We start from the raw sequence: 14,190 nt of genomic DNA, 5'->3' as shown, positions 1-14,190 counted from the left end.
GTCTCCAAGGGACCCCGCTGTAGTATAAACTAGCATTTGTGCAGCGACCTTACAGTTGACTAAGAATTTCATGTATGTTATCCCATTAATGTACCCCATATGCAAGCCTGTGAGGGAGAGAACAGGGTCAGCATCACCACTTCACCGGTGAGACTTAGGTAGACCTGAGGTGAAATATTTTGGAGAAGGTACCTGATGTGGAAGTGGGCCTTGGACCTGGGGCTCCTGGAGTTACACCTGTCTCCCTGCTGCCCTGCTGGCTGGAGTCCAAGTGATATCACCGAGGACAGACCCCTGACTCCAGAGATCAGCCTCCCTGCAGGCAGGCCAGGCTCTGGCCATACCTGGGATATGCCGTCCCCACTCTTTTGGAATGGGAGTGCAGCGCCAGGAGCTCAACTCAGGCTTGAGTTCTTGGGGACACCCTGCGAGAGAGGAAAAAGACTGGCTGGGGGTTTGTGGCCCTCCACCAAATGCCTCTTGGCTCCTGCCCAGCCCTGGGGAGGAGCTGAGGACTGGAGATGCCCCAAGGGCTGGCATGGGTGGTGGCAGATGGAAAGAAATCAGAAGCAGGGCTTTGTAGGGGGAGAGGCTGGGGTACCAAAATCCCCTCCCCACCCAACCTGCTCTTATCAGTGGCACAGAAAACTATTTGCCGACTCCCCTTCTGAAGACCTTGCTTCCACAATCCCTGCAGCCTGGCCTGAGACCGTAGGCAGCTCCTACCTGCCTCTGACTTGCTTTCCCCCATCTTCTCCCAGCTCTCTACCCTGGCTCTGCGGCGCTCTGATTCCCAACCCTGGCAGATCACTGATTAATTTAGGGCTGTTTAATAACCCTTCTATTTCGATGAAACAAGCTGTCTCGTTTTCTTTATTTTTAACACCGACTTTTTGTTGCTCTGCTAAGCATCTCGCTGCCATTTAAATTTCTCTGTCTCCAACCAAGCTGATAATAGACTGGAGTGAGCAGCTGCTTCCGTCCTGTTTATGACAATGATTAGAAGTTAGAGCTTTGCAGGCAGAGAGCTGACCAAGTCTCAGCGCACACGCGTCTGCGCCCTGCTTGTAGACTGAGTGCTCATTTTAACACGATTAGAACAATTCTGGCTCCAGGGGAGGCCAGGGCTTATCCCAGCCCAGCCTTCCTGGCACCCCGCTCTGAGGGGAGTCATGGGGATGAAGGTGTGAGAACGAGCTCTGTTTACTGTGGAATTTAGGCCTGCAGCTGCGGGTCCTTCTCACGGACCTGACACTCATCCTCACTTCTCAAAAGAGCCTTTTCCTCCACTGAATTCACTGAGCCACAAACAGAAAGACTCAAGGGTAGAGGACTGGGACGTGGGTGGGGACCTCAGCCATCCCTCTTATACCTTCCTGCTCCACACAGGAAACCCTTCTTGAGACCTGGTCATCATCTTCCAATCTCTGCTTGAATTCCCCAAATGATGTAGAGCCCATTCCCTCCCTAGACGGCCCCTTCTGGGTTGCATGGCCCTGGTTAATCTCTCTCTCCTGTGTTCCTGCAACACTTAACTTGCATGACCATTATTTGTGTGTATCCCCTTTTTCCCTTGCCACACCGGAAGCTCTCAAGAGCCACGCCAGCCACTTGCCTCCCTCCCATAATACTCGCCACATAGTAGATATTCAATAAACATTTGTTCAAAGTAAATCATGTTATGCCAACACCAATCTCCTTGCAAGTAATGTATAGTACGTTTCTTCTGCCTGGGCAGGCTCCTGGTGAAGTGGCCTGTTTGTCTCTACCTGGACAAGTGTTCCGCCTCTTTCTGTCCTCAGGCCACAAATGGCCCTCAGGAGCCAGGGCCCTGCTATTTCCTCCAGGCCTGGAGTGACTACACAGCTGGCGGAAACCTTGGCCGAGGCTGGGGGCTTGTGGTAGAAGCCAATCAGGTGGCCTGGACCAGGTTCCTCTGGATCCCAATTCCGCTTCGCATCTCCTCTGGGTCAGCCACGGCTGCCTGAGAAAGCTCGCAGGTGCGTGGTAGACAAACCCTGGCCGGCCCAGGCTCCCACCTCCCGCTCTGGCAGCCTCCCAGCCAGCACAGTCTGCAGGCGGCTGCTCGGGTCATTGTCTCACCCTCTTCAAGTTGTGAATGCAGAGCCTATAGAGACCGCCACACAAGCAGTACCCACGCTGCCTCTGGGGAGGGAGGGGTGGCTGGGCTTTGCCAGGGCCATTGACTCTGAAAATAGCAAGGCCTGCGGTGGATGGAGGAAAGCTGGCTGGAGCTACTTAAGGGAGGGGGGCCTTTCTACTCACTGCCCAGTGCCACAGAGAGGGATCGGGGTGTCCTAGGGCCGGCGGACTGGCAGAGCAGGGGAGAGGTCACTTCTCGGGCACTCCCGCTCAAACCCAAGGGAGAGCACAGGGTCGGGGAATGAGAGAATGGAAAGAGAAGGTGGCTACGTGGGCAGGTGGAGAGAGTGTGCTGGGCCAGGCCGGGGTAAACAGACCTCCTCACAGGTGGACACCGTGACTGGCCACTCACTGTGTGACGCAGGGAAATCCACTCTCCCAGGCTGGACTTGGCTGCTGCATCTATGATGTGGGCCTGGGTAAAGCTGTTATCAAATCCTCAGAAACATTTCTCAAGTATTCTACATATAACACCCGTTCTTTTGTAATTCAAACTGTTTTCTTCATAATATTCTAGAAAAGAAACTCAAGGCATCTTGTCACACTCCTTTTCCACCGCTGGCTCTTGCGGTGCTTTCGAAGGCACAGGGCTCCCCTCCTCTCATAGCCCCCTTCCCACGCTCTGTGCGTCCAACAAGGGACAAGGCTCTGTGCTGCAGCAGGGAGGGCCCGGGGGCGTTTCTTGGGCTAGCACAAGATAGCTGCTGCTTCTCCCCAGACATCTTGCTATGTTCTGCCCAGGGGTCAGCGCTGGCCAAGGATCTAATCCCTGAGCTCCAGGGTCCAGCTTGGGCTCTGGCCCCAGCTCCTGCTGATGCTTTTCATGCTGTGTCCATCCCATTGATATCCATACTCCTAGGAGCTCTCTCTGTAGAGAGGTGTAAGCTGTTTGCAGGCAGGCAGCTAGGGGCCCGTGAGCTCCGCCCCTTGCCCTGCCATGGGAGGCTGACTCCCAGAAAAATGCCAGCTTACCAGTTCTGTGACAGTATTATTCATCTCTCCTCTTAGACTTGAAGGCATCAAAGCCCCAAGGGTAGCAAATTCAGAATTCAAACTCCAGCCCCACTGGTTAGTGCTAACCCCACACCACGCATGTGGCCCCAGTGCCAGGATCACCATTTGTTCTCCTCTCTGTTTCCAGTCTTCACTGAATCTTTAGCCCTTCATCTATTTTTACATATCAAAACCTTTAGCACACAGATTTTCTTTAAATAAAAATCTTATTTTTTCTCAGAAAATTCCAAACAAATTCAGACACACACAGAGAGAGAGAGAGAGGAGAAAAACATCCCTAGCTTGGCTGTATTCCTGCTCTAAATTTTAGAATAATTTTACACATTTGCAACAATTGTCATTTTTCCAAATGCCCAAACACTATCTTCCCATGCCCGGCTTCAGAAACAAAGGCAACTGAGGGTGCCTGGGGAGTCACGGAAAGCATTCATTCCCACTGTACAGATGAAGAAACTGAGGTGCTGGGTGCGGGGCAGGCAGCAGTTCTCCCTGAGTGTCTTGTGGCTCCCTCTTATCTCCCTCCCGGACCCGGGAGCAAATGGAGGATGAGCACTGGTCAACAGGTGAGAAAGCTTTTAGGAAGAGGGAAGAGCTACAAGTGTGAAGGAAGGCCCTTTGCTCCCACGCATTAGGACCTTAACCCGACACCAGACTCTTCCTGACCATCTGTTCTGACCCCTCTTGGTTGGACTAAGCCTCCTGCGGGAGGGTGCCGGGCGTGACTTCCCAGCTTCACAAGTGGCTCAGATGGTTTTCTCTAAGTCTCTCACAGCTGGGTTCTTGGGCCCAGAGCCTGAAGGGCTTCACACCCCGGGGGTCACTCGGAGGGGGGCATTAGACTTGAATTTTGTTAATTTCCGGATAAACCTCAGGGGGTGTTTGCCTAGCAGAAACCCTAGTGGTGTCGGTTTTAATTTCACAGAGAATCAAGGGACTTGCCAGCAAGGTCTGGGCCGCTGAAGTGAGGGTAAAGGGCTAGTCTTGTCAGGGGACTGACCGCCTCTCTCCTGAAAAACATCACCACCCACCAGCGTGGAGCGGGGACCCAGACCTGGTAGCGCTGGCTGACCCAGAAGGCTCTCAGGTCTGGGCACAGGGGAGGAGCCTTGTCCTCCTGTCTGGCTTTGGCCAGGGCTCCCGCTGAGAACACCCAAGTTCAGAGAACAGGCTCTTCTCCCTCAGGTATGTTTGTAGCTCAGGAGAAAAAAATGGGAAGCTGGGGGAGCAATCTGGGGAGGTGGGAGGTCAGAGGCCAACGTAATATTTACCCAGCCCAGCTGAGGCCTTTCGCTTTCATGAAGCAGGAAACCACTTCAAAGCGGCAACATCCCCTCTTGTCCCTTCTGTCTGCCCGCTGGTCCTCCTGCCTCTACAGGGCAGGCAGGGCTTTCTCACCCACCTCTTCCTCTCCTCCTGAACTTTCCCACCCTCCAGCCCTTAAAGGGAGGAGTCCTCTGCCCTGCTTCCTGCTCAGAGAAGTGCCATGACCTGTCCATATTTGCAGAGCAATTATGACACCTGGGTTCCCTGACATTCTGAGCCATTTTGTCCCTGGATTTCTCTTGTCTACTCTAAGAGTCAGTCATCTACCACTTGGGGACGTGGGGAAGGCACTGGGGTTACAGTTCCTCAGCCAAAGCCCTCATTCCACCACCAGAACAGAAAGCAGAAACTGAGGCTAGGAAAAGGCCCTGGAGACTAGACTCTAGTGGTTCTTTACTTTTGCGGGGGGGGGGGGGCGCGGATCACAAACTCCTTCTCTTCAGAAATACACACACACACACACACACACACACACACACTCATATTTCTTAAAAAGCACAGACTTTCAAAGGTTTCAAAGGCCTCTTAAAGCCCAAGCATGCACCCTGGTTCTGTCCACCCCAGTGCCAGGTCTCCCCCGCCCCAAATTTAATTTGGGGTGGCTCGTGGAGGGCGTTCTCCTGCTCAGCCATGGTGAGGAGGAAAATCCGAATATTTTTTTCCCTCTCAGGTTTGTTCCCTTTAATGGGTTCCTTCAGATAAATGTGGTGCTCTAACGGCAGGATTCCAGACACTTCAATGTGAATACAGATGAGTAATAACAACGTTTCCTGATGAAGCACAGTGGCGTCCATGCGGCCAGCTCCCGGGGAGCGGAAAGGGATGCAATTTACATAGAATACACGGTGAAAACCCCTTGGGAGGGTGCTACATGGAGATCTTGCTCTAGGATGTTGACTAATAGAAAACAACTCCAGTGGTGTCATTTTGAAATCCGCGGAGGAGGAGGAGGAAAAAAAATAGGGGTAGTTCAGAGAGGGTGAGGAATGGGAGAGCGTTAGACAGTCATTCTTGACAGGGAACTATGAAGTTCTCAGACACCCGAGCCTCTCTCCTGGAAACCTACACCTTCCATTGACTAGAGCAGAAGCTTCCAGGAGCTCCACTTCCTCTGACACCCCCGACATATTGTTAACTCCATTCTGCCTTATATTAAACTTCTGTGAGGGTACATGGCTTACGTAATTCTCCCTCCCCCCAGGATGTTCTTAAGAGTCTTAAAGGTAGGATCTGTTACCTTTTCATCTTGGTACCAAGTGTTACACATTCCTCGCACTGCATAAGTGATGGATTTCTACTTGATTAAACCCAAATGGATTGCAATTCCTGCTTTCAGTACAAGGGCAACAATTCATATATGAAGATTAAACTCAGAGGAGTTGTTTAGCTGCTCTATACCTCTTTTTTCAATCCCTCCATAGCCAAACAAGAAACTAAGGTGGGAAGGGAGGCTTGTACATACAAAAATACAAAAAGTTTAACTCCCCAGACAGCGCAGAGAAGCAGTGGAGGTGCCTTAGTCAGGGCCTCCATCTTCACGCTCAAAGCTTCAGAGAGAACTTGTGCTGGGGGGTCACAGAGGAGAAGGGTTCATTCATCGGCTACTCACTCTGAGCCCCAGGATTCCTCCACCTCTTCCTTCTCAAAGACAAGTTGAACTTTGCAAGGGCACCTCCACTTTATCTCTCACACCGAAAGTAATTTTAGCCAAGGAAAAGCAGGATTAGACTTTCATAACGTGATACATTTATCTTGTTTTTCTTTTTTCTTTGCTCTCTCCTCCCTCCCCTCCCGCTTTGACCCCAGGTAAATGTGAGCCAAAGGGAAGCCAAGATTAAATATCAGAGGATGGTATCAGATCTGAAGAGATGCTTCTTTCTGGCCCACTGCCTATCCCCAAGCTTCAATATTTTTCCCTACCCCTGTTAGACAGTTATTATCTCCTCAGATGAGAAAAGCCTCTGGATTCTGTTCTCTCCATATTGTCCTCTGCTGAAATGAAAGGGGGAATTATAATTCAGAGAAAGGCTCCCACAGAGAGTATGAAGACAAAGATTAAATCAGTGATACAGCGTTGACATGCGTTCAGTTCCTGAAAGGTCTCTTTTAAAAAGTCTCCTCAGGAGCAGTTTTGCCACCACCTGAGAGTGTTTTGAAAATTCGCATTTAGGGAGCTGGGAGAAGGGAAGGCCTGTGAAGGCACCTTGGGGTTGCGCCAAAACTTCTACTGCTGATAAAGAAAGGCAGAGCCTCCTGGTGGGCCAGGACTTCTTGAGAATGCCTGCCCCCTCCTGTCTCCCACCCCCAGATGCATCCTGCCTGCCATGCAGCCTCTCCCTGAGCTGCTCACCATGCTGGACCCCAACTCCTAATGCTGCAGGCGCCTTTCCCGCTCCCCTGCAACCAGACGGGCCCAGAGGTCCCACCGGAGAAAGGACCCTACCAGTTGTGGTCTCTGTGTAGTGACAGCTGGGAGTTTCTAATATATCTTAACTATTTTTTTCTTCTTAAAAAAAAAAAACAAAAAACCCAAATAAGCACAAAAGCCACTGTTTAGGGCCAAGCCTGGTTTTCACGAGTCCCCTCTAGTGGAGATAACCTGCTACTTCAGCTTCCCAATTCAGCCCAGAGGAGCCTCCCCTTAGGGCCTGGGAAGACCCAGAAGAGCCCCCCAAGCCTGGACTGTTCCTTCCCACTTGCTTCCCACGTCTGTTCTCAGCTCTTCTCGCCCCATTCACACTGTCAGTCTTTCCGTCTTTATCTTCCTTTTCTGTCGCCTTGCCTCTCTCCGCCTAATCAGTGACTGTTTCTACATCTTGACTTGGGTCTTGCCACGTGTGCCTCGCTCCTGTACCTTGGTCCGCATCTCTGGTCCGTCTGCTGTTTTTTTTTTTTTTTTCCCCGAAGTTCAGGGCTCCAGGTCTGTGGAGCTGGAAATGCTTTGACAAGGCCTTGGAGAAAATGGCCTATCTCAGAGGGCCAAGGCAGGGACCCTCGCGGAAATCAGGCATTCCCGGAGGAAGGGGAACTTTGGCCAAAAGCCCCTCCTCGCCTCCATCCCCCAAGCAAACTTGGGCCTCGTGCGGTGATGTGTAGGTTTGAAGCAGTCTATCAGCTGAGCTCAGAGCTCTGGCTCTGGAGTCCTGTGTGAGCCCAGCTCAGCCCGTCCATCCACTTTCCTCGCTATCCTGCCTGTCTCCCCGTGGGACATGCATGCTGTCAGGCAAACAACTGGCAAAGCCTGGGTGAAGGGACAGCTGGCAGGGTTTGGGAGGAGGATGCCAGCGCCAGGGGAGAGGGAGAGAAAAGGGGGAGTGGGGGCCAGGACTGAGCTGGGGGCCGAAGGGAAGAGGGGAGACACGGCGAATGTCCTGTGGCAGGGAGAGGTGGGCATGGGGATCACCCGCTGCTCCTCTGGGTTTCTGAGCGTATCCTTCCACGCAAGCAGGAGACAGGGCCAGGCCAGGGCAGGGGTTAATGGTTAACCAACTGTGGGAGCAGCAGCCTGTGCACTGCTGGGGCCTTTTCTTTCCTCTCTCCCCCGTCCCTTCCTCCTCTCCCTTTACACTTGCCCTGTAGGGACACTGCTCCCCAACAAAGAACTTTCTCGCCTCTATTTCTGCCCTTGAATCCCAGATGGAACAGTAGAGATTCCATATGCCCAAAGCCCAGGAACAGGGCCCCGGAGAGCCTGGGGGCGAAGGCAGGGAGAAAGGGGGTGTCCTGTTCTTACCATCCATCCCTCCTGGTCCTTAGGACCAGCTGTTTGACCCCCCCGGGAAGAACTGCCTTTCTCTGTCTCCACAGGGCTCACCTTTAGAAACGACCAGACAAGAAGGGGACACACCCCCAGCCCTCATTTACTCTAATCAGGCATGAAATCTTTGTAACTAAGTGAAAAACACTGTTTCCCATAAGGGAATCAGTTCCATTCACTATTGTTGGAACAGAGCATCTGTGAAGGGGAGAAATATTCACTTATAATGAATTGATAACAGACTGGTCCTGGGTGAGGGTGGCAGTGCTGGGGGGAGGGGTGTGTGCACAAGCTGTAAAACTACAGCACCTCAAAGCCTGCTTCTGCCACTTTCCCTGTGGACAATCCTGACTTATCCGTAGTTAACAGACTGTAGTAACACAATGCTCGGGTCTCTTTATGATCAGAACGGGAGTGGGGTGGGGGCTTGGCTTGGAGTTCCTCGCCTCTCGCTGTGCCATGATGGACAGAGTATACTGGGCCCCAGTCTGCGTGTGTGGAGACAGCTGTGTGGCAATGCAGGGAGACAGCTGAGGGTGGGTCGCTGCTGGAGATGGAAATCGTCTCCCCCCCTGCCCCCCCGGCACCAAACCCCTTATCTTGGAGAGGCAGCCATAGCAAAGGAGGCAGAATAGAGACTATAAAACCCCCAAACAGTGACAACTCCAGAGCCATAAATATTTCATGGTACCTGAACTGGTGAGTTTAGGCTGCTTCCAGCTGCTGCCTTGTATATTTAACTGTGTCACTGGTTTCCCATCCTGCTTGTGTGTTTCCTTGTAACATGCCCATGAAATAAAGATGAACAAAATCACCAGAAGTATTTGGAAATGGGAAAGGGGCCTGATAGAGAAGTAGCTGTTCTTCGAAGGGTTTCTCTTTAACCTCATGTTAAGCACAGACTCCACTACAACAGATGGTGAACTTTTACATCCATCACACCTGCAGCTTTTGATGGTCAAAAGGTTGGAGAGGGAATGTTCTCTGGTGCTTTGGGGACAGGGGCAGGTATTCAAGGGCAGCTCTGAAAGCAGGGCCACCAACCTTGTAATGACATGGTTGCTTTGGGTTGATGGACATGGTATGGGACACTACCATTTACTCATTTAGACTGGGGATGAAAGGCCAGCTGCCCTCTGTCCTGCTCCAGGCTATGAGGGACCCAGGTCCTGGTCCTTACATCCTGTCAAAGAGAAGGGCCAAGTGGAAACCCCTTGCCAGACTCGTGGTCCTGGTCAGAGGGGACCTTCCTGCGCTCCACCGCCTCACATCCTGCTGTTCTTCAGCAGCATATCCACTGCACAGCGCTCCAAATGTCATTTCCATTTAACTGCTTTGCAAGCCAATTTGCCCCATCCTAATGCAATTTGTTGAGGACAGTGAGGGAGCGGAGAGGGCAGTCTGCATTGCCCTTCCTTTATCAGCGGGTCCCTGAAGAGGGTTGGCTAGAGGGCTGAGGGGAACCACTCTTTCAGGTAATGCTGGCAGTGAGGGCAGTTTCCGGGATGAGGAAGGGTTGGGCGTAAGCGGAGATGCCAGGTGGAAGAAGGGAAAAGCAAAACAACCTCACTAGGGTATCTTGACAGATTGCTCTCAGTTTTCCTGGTTCCCTACCTTCCCACCTGACCGCCCCCCCCCACCCCCAGGCCAAGGAGGGGAGATCATAGGTAATTAGTTCAAAAGGTGCTAGATGAGGGGAGGGGGAAATTAATGAATTCTTCTCTCTTCTTGCCAGGGGGTCAGAGGAGAGAGGGCTGCTACCAGCTCCTGGAGTGTTCTGGGGTGTCTGCACAAAAGTTGTGCATTTCAGTTAGGGATAGCTGAATTCCTCCAACCAGAGCTATCTCTTCCCCGGGCTCTGACGCTCTGTTGAAGGCCCCAGAATCCAAAGCCTGCCCAGAGGGAAGAGTGAAGTTTCAAGGTCTGGGAAAGAAGCCCAGAAAGACAGGAGCCTGCTATTGTGTGGGGACTGGTGTGCGGGGCAACTGAATCTGACTCCCAGCTCCCAGGACGTCCAGCTCTGCCCAGCCCAGATACTCATCTTGATCTGATGCTTATGAACACCGTCCACTGTGCTCATGGATAGAAGGAAGGGGATGAATGGCTCCCCAAATTTCTGTAGGTTCCTCCAAGCTACTGGGTCCGCAAGCCACTGCCTCAAGCTGGTCCTGTCTTATATCCCTTGTATAGCCACTACCAGAATTGCCACTGTTACCCTAGGATCTTAGAACCCTATAGGAGACCTGATCATATTTCCATTGCCCACTTCATGGGGCTCTCATTTCTAGAGACAACTGACTTTGAACCCCAACTCTTTTACTTCCACCTCCCCCATTATCTCTATCCCTCCGAGCTGAGTTTGAGTAGGTAGCTCCTTCTAGGGCAAAGGTCATGCCAAACAGGTGGACATTCGTCAGGGACCTGGGATGGCAGTTTCTGGATGACTTTCTCTCTTTGGCCATCAAGACCATGATTAACATATTTACAGAGACTACCTGTGGGATGGATAAAAAGGGCTAGAATTTTCTAAAATCCCTACATCACTTATGGGTTGGGGCAACAAGAAGCCCAAGAAAGAAAATATTCGAAAATGGCTTATAAGGAGCCTCTCGGACCCTGGATAAGCTCGTCCTTCAACCCCCAACCCTCTCCTGAGGCTCAGACCAGGGGATGGTGCTTATGGGTGCTTCACCACGAGGGCGCACAGAAGGGGGCATGGGGCACTTATCCCATTCGGTGCCTTGGTGTCGTTCCCTGAGCCTCTGGAAGCCGCGCATATGAGGCATTCCCCTTTGATTCCCAAGTCCCCTGCTCCGAAGGAACAGCCAGCGGCCTCCAGGGACACCGGCACCAGAGTGAACGTCCCCAAATTGAGCGCCGGCCACAGTGGCCCAGGCCCTGCTGCCGGTGCAGTGCCTCGGAGGCCCGCTTTGGGCTGCAGCTCTCGGGGCAGTTCCGCCGCCCCCGCGCTCCCCGAGCCTCAGCTTGCAGGCAGGTGCGCGGTGGAAGCGCGCCGTGGAGCGCCGCCCGCCAGCAGCCCAGCGGGGAAGCGGGGCGCCGGCGGGGAAGCCTGGGCTGGAGGCGGCGGCACGGAGTCAGCCGGCACACGCGCGCGCGCCGCGCTCCGGCCCGCGAAAGTGGCCGACCCCGCGCGGGGACTCGCCGGCCGCAGCCGAGCCCAGGCGTTCGGGGCCGGGACGCCGCGGAGGAGAGCGCGGGGGGAGCCGCGGCGGGGCGAGCGCGCTTCGGGGGACAGGGCGGAGGGCGCCGCTTACCCAGCTCGGAGACGTCGGTCTGTCCTTCCGTCCCCGATCCGGCCGCTTCTGCCGCCGGCTGCCGAGGCCGGCGCGCTGCCCCTCTCGCTGCCAGCAGCTCGCGATCACGGGGACGACCAAATCCACATGGAGTCCAAATTCATTAAAATCCACGTCAAGCCCCCAGCCACTTATCTGTATTCCTGAAGTGGCCCCTCGGTCTCCTGTCCGCGCGCCGCTCCGTCCTCCGCCGCCCCGTAACAGCCCTGCCGGGCTCTGACGCCGGCTCGCTGGGGGAACCGGGAGGCGCCGAGGGGGCGTGGGGTGGGTGGCTGGCGGTGTCTCTCCTTGGGAAGCGGCAGAGCCCCGGCTGTCTTCAGATTTTTCCAGCGCGACTTTCCGGGCTCCTCTGACATCAGCAATCGCGGCGCTTCCTTCCCTTCTTGCTCCCGGGTTCATTCACAGTCCCATTTCCTCCGGGAACCTGGCTCTCCAGATCTATTTCGAGGTTCGCTTCGCTCGCTCCGGCGTCCGCGCTCCCCACCACTCCCGAGCTCGCGGGGTCTCTCTCTGGATCGCCTGCCCTCTCGGCTGAAAAATTCCCAGCAACTGCGCTCAGCCGCCCTCCCGCTCCAGTCTGGCGCGGACGCTCCGCCCGGCAGCTCCGGCTCCCGCGGTGGTGGCGGCGGCGGAGCCCTGAGAGCCGGCCTCCCTATATTACCATGCAGCTCATTATCATAGAGGCCGCGCGCGTTAACCCCCTCCCTGCCGGCCGCGCCCGCCCGGGCTGGGGCCGCGCCCGCCACTGGCACCGCGCGCCGCAGCCAGCCCCCTGCCCCCTCCCCCGCCCGCCCGGTCTTCCTCCTCCGCCAGCTGTCAACAAAGGAGAATCAGGTTGGGCATAGGGAGGCCGCCCCACTGCCTCCCTGTGCGCGGCTCAGCCCGGACCCACCCGCCACCTTAAGTGGCAAAGGGGGCAACGCAAATCCTGCTGGGGCCTGGGGATTGGGGTGGAGGCCTGGAGAGCCCGGCCGGCTGAACCCCCGGTGCGGGGAGCTCAGGACGCCGGCAGAGTGGGAGAGGTCAGTGGGGACGTGGGCTCCCCCTCCCTGAGCGTCACCTGTCACCGCGCACATCCTGCATATCTCTCTCTTCGTCTTTAATCTGAGGGGTGAGTGGGGAGGAACCGGCCTTGGCTGATGAGGTTAAGAAGGGGCTCTCAGAATTTGCCCAAGCAAATTTCCTCTGCTTGTGAATCTCAAAAAGCCAACAGGCTGTCAAATGAGGTTTGAAGTTGTTGTTATTAATTATAATTTTTATAATACGAAGATGAGCCTTGCTCTGAGTCGCAAGCTTCCATCTCTGTTAGGGATCCTGGGCATCAGGCAAGCGGGGGAGGTGGGGACCAGTGGGGAGCTTTCTACATCCAGATCTAGGGGGCCTATCTGGCAGGGGAATCAGAGAGGCGGCGGTAAAAAACTTATTTTAATAACCTAAGGTGAGAGGTGCCTGGATTCCGGATGGCAATGCCTCGGTGTCTTTATGACCAGTGCTTCCATGTCCTATAGAATCTCAGTATCCCCGTAGCCTCTGGACGCGGCTTTGAGAAACAAGCCTGCAAGCTAGATCCCAGCGAGTTCGCAGGATCTGCGCAGTCCCTGCTCCCGATTAGAGCACAGGCGAGTTTACTCAAAACGTCGAAGTATTCTGATGAGCTCCCTCTACTGCCCTCTCGTGGCCACAGTCCTCAGTGGTATAAATAGAAAAAAAAAAACAAACAAAAAAACACTCCAGAAACCCTAAAGGGAGTCGCAGGGAATTCTCAGAGCAGAAGGGGCCTTAAAAAAAAGGGGGGGGGGAATAAATGTAGACTCACCGGTTGTCTTGCGCAATCACCCATTCAATACAGTATTGGGGGGAAATGTAAGATTTACTTCAGTCACAGAAATTAGCTAATTCTTCAAAAGTTCCTTCCTCGTTGTTAATTAGCTGACATTTGTCTTACTGTGACTTTCACTGGTTATTCCTTGTTGTGCCCTGTGCAGCCACAAAGAATCTAAGCTGTCTTTCCTGATCTATACCTACTCTTTTCTTTGAACTTCTTTAGCACTTATCGTTGGCACCCCTCCAGGCAATTATCAAAAGTTACCCTATATTATTATTTATTTCTGTTTATAAGTTGATCTTGTCTCCTCATCCAGACAGTCTTGTCTACCATCCTATCTTTGGTTAGACCGAATATAAACCACAATTTATTAAGGCATATAATTTGAAGAAGATGCTAGAAGATTTTGGAACATTTCTCTTATTTGTTTGATACATGGAGCACTGGTCTGGTCAGCTCCACCCAGGACAGGCAGTGGTAGGGCTGGAAATACCTAACCGATAAAGCTTGAAGCTGAAAATTAGGACCTTCTGGTTCTCAATCAAGTGCTACGTGACCCTGGAAGAGGTTACATCTCTTCCCTTTGCCACAATTTAATCATATCTTGGGACTATTTTAATACAGTACAATTTAAGTAATTTTCTAATACTACCTCCCTACATGTGGTCCAGAAATCAACCCTAGAATGAAGAGCAAGGAAGGTAAAATTAAACAGACTCCTCTACTGACCACATCCTTCAACCCAGCCTCCCTTCCCCTTTTCAAATAAATAGTGAAGAGAAAGAGAGGGAGGG

General features: G+C 53.3%; 1 protein-coding gene across 1 annotated transcript in view; it reads right to left on the bottom strand.

Annotated features, from left to right (window-relative positions):
* The window catches only part of PLXNA2 (plexin A2), a 219,296-nt gene extending 207,046 nt beyond the window's left edge, over positions 1-12,250 (bottom strand). Inside the window, exon 1 of the mRNA XM_082613496.1 lies at positions 11,533-12,250. The gene's annotated coding sequence lies outside the window, so the exon portion shown is untranslated. The remainder of the gene's footprint in view (positions 1-11,532) is intronic.
* Positions 12,251-14,190: the final 1,940 nt, after the last annotated feature.

The sequence above is a fragment of the Mesoplodon mirus genome (genome assembly GCF_964341445.2).
Source record: "Mesoplodon mirus genome assembly, chromosome: 3".
NCBI lineage: Eukaryota > Metazoa > Chordata > Mammalia > Artiodactyla > Ziphiidae > Mesoplodon > Mesoplodon mirus.
Note: the sequence above shows the minus strand (reverse complement) of the source record. Positions and strands in the feature narration are given on the sequence as shown.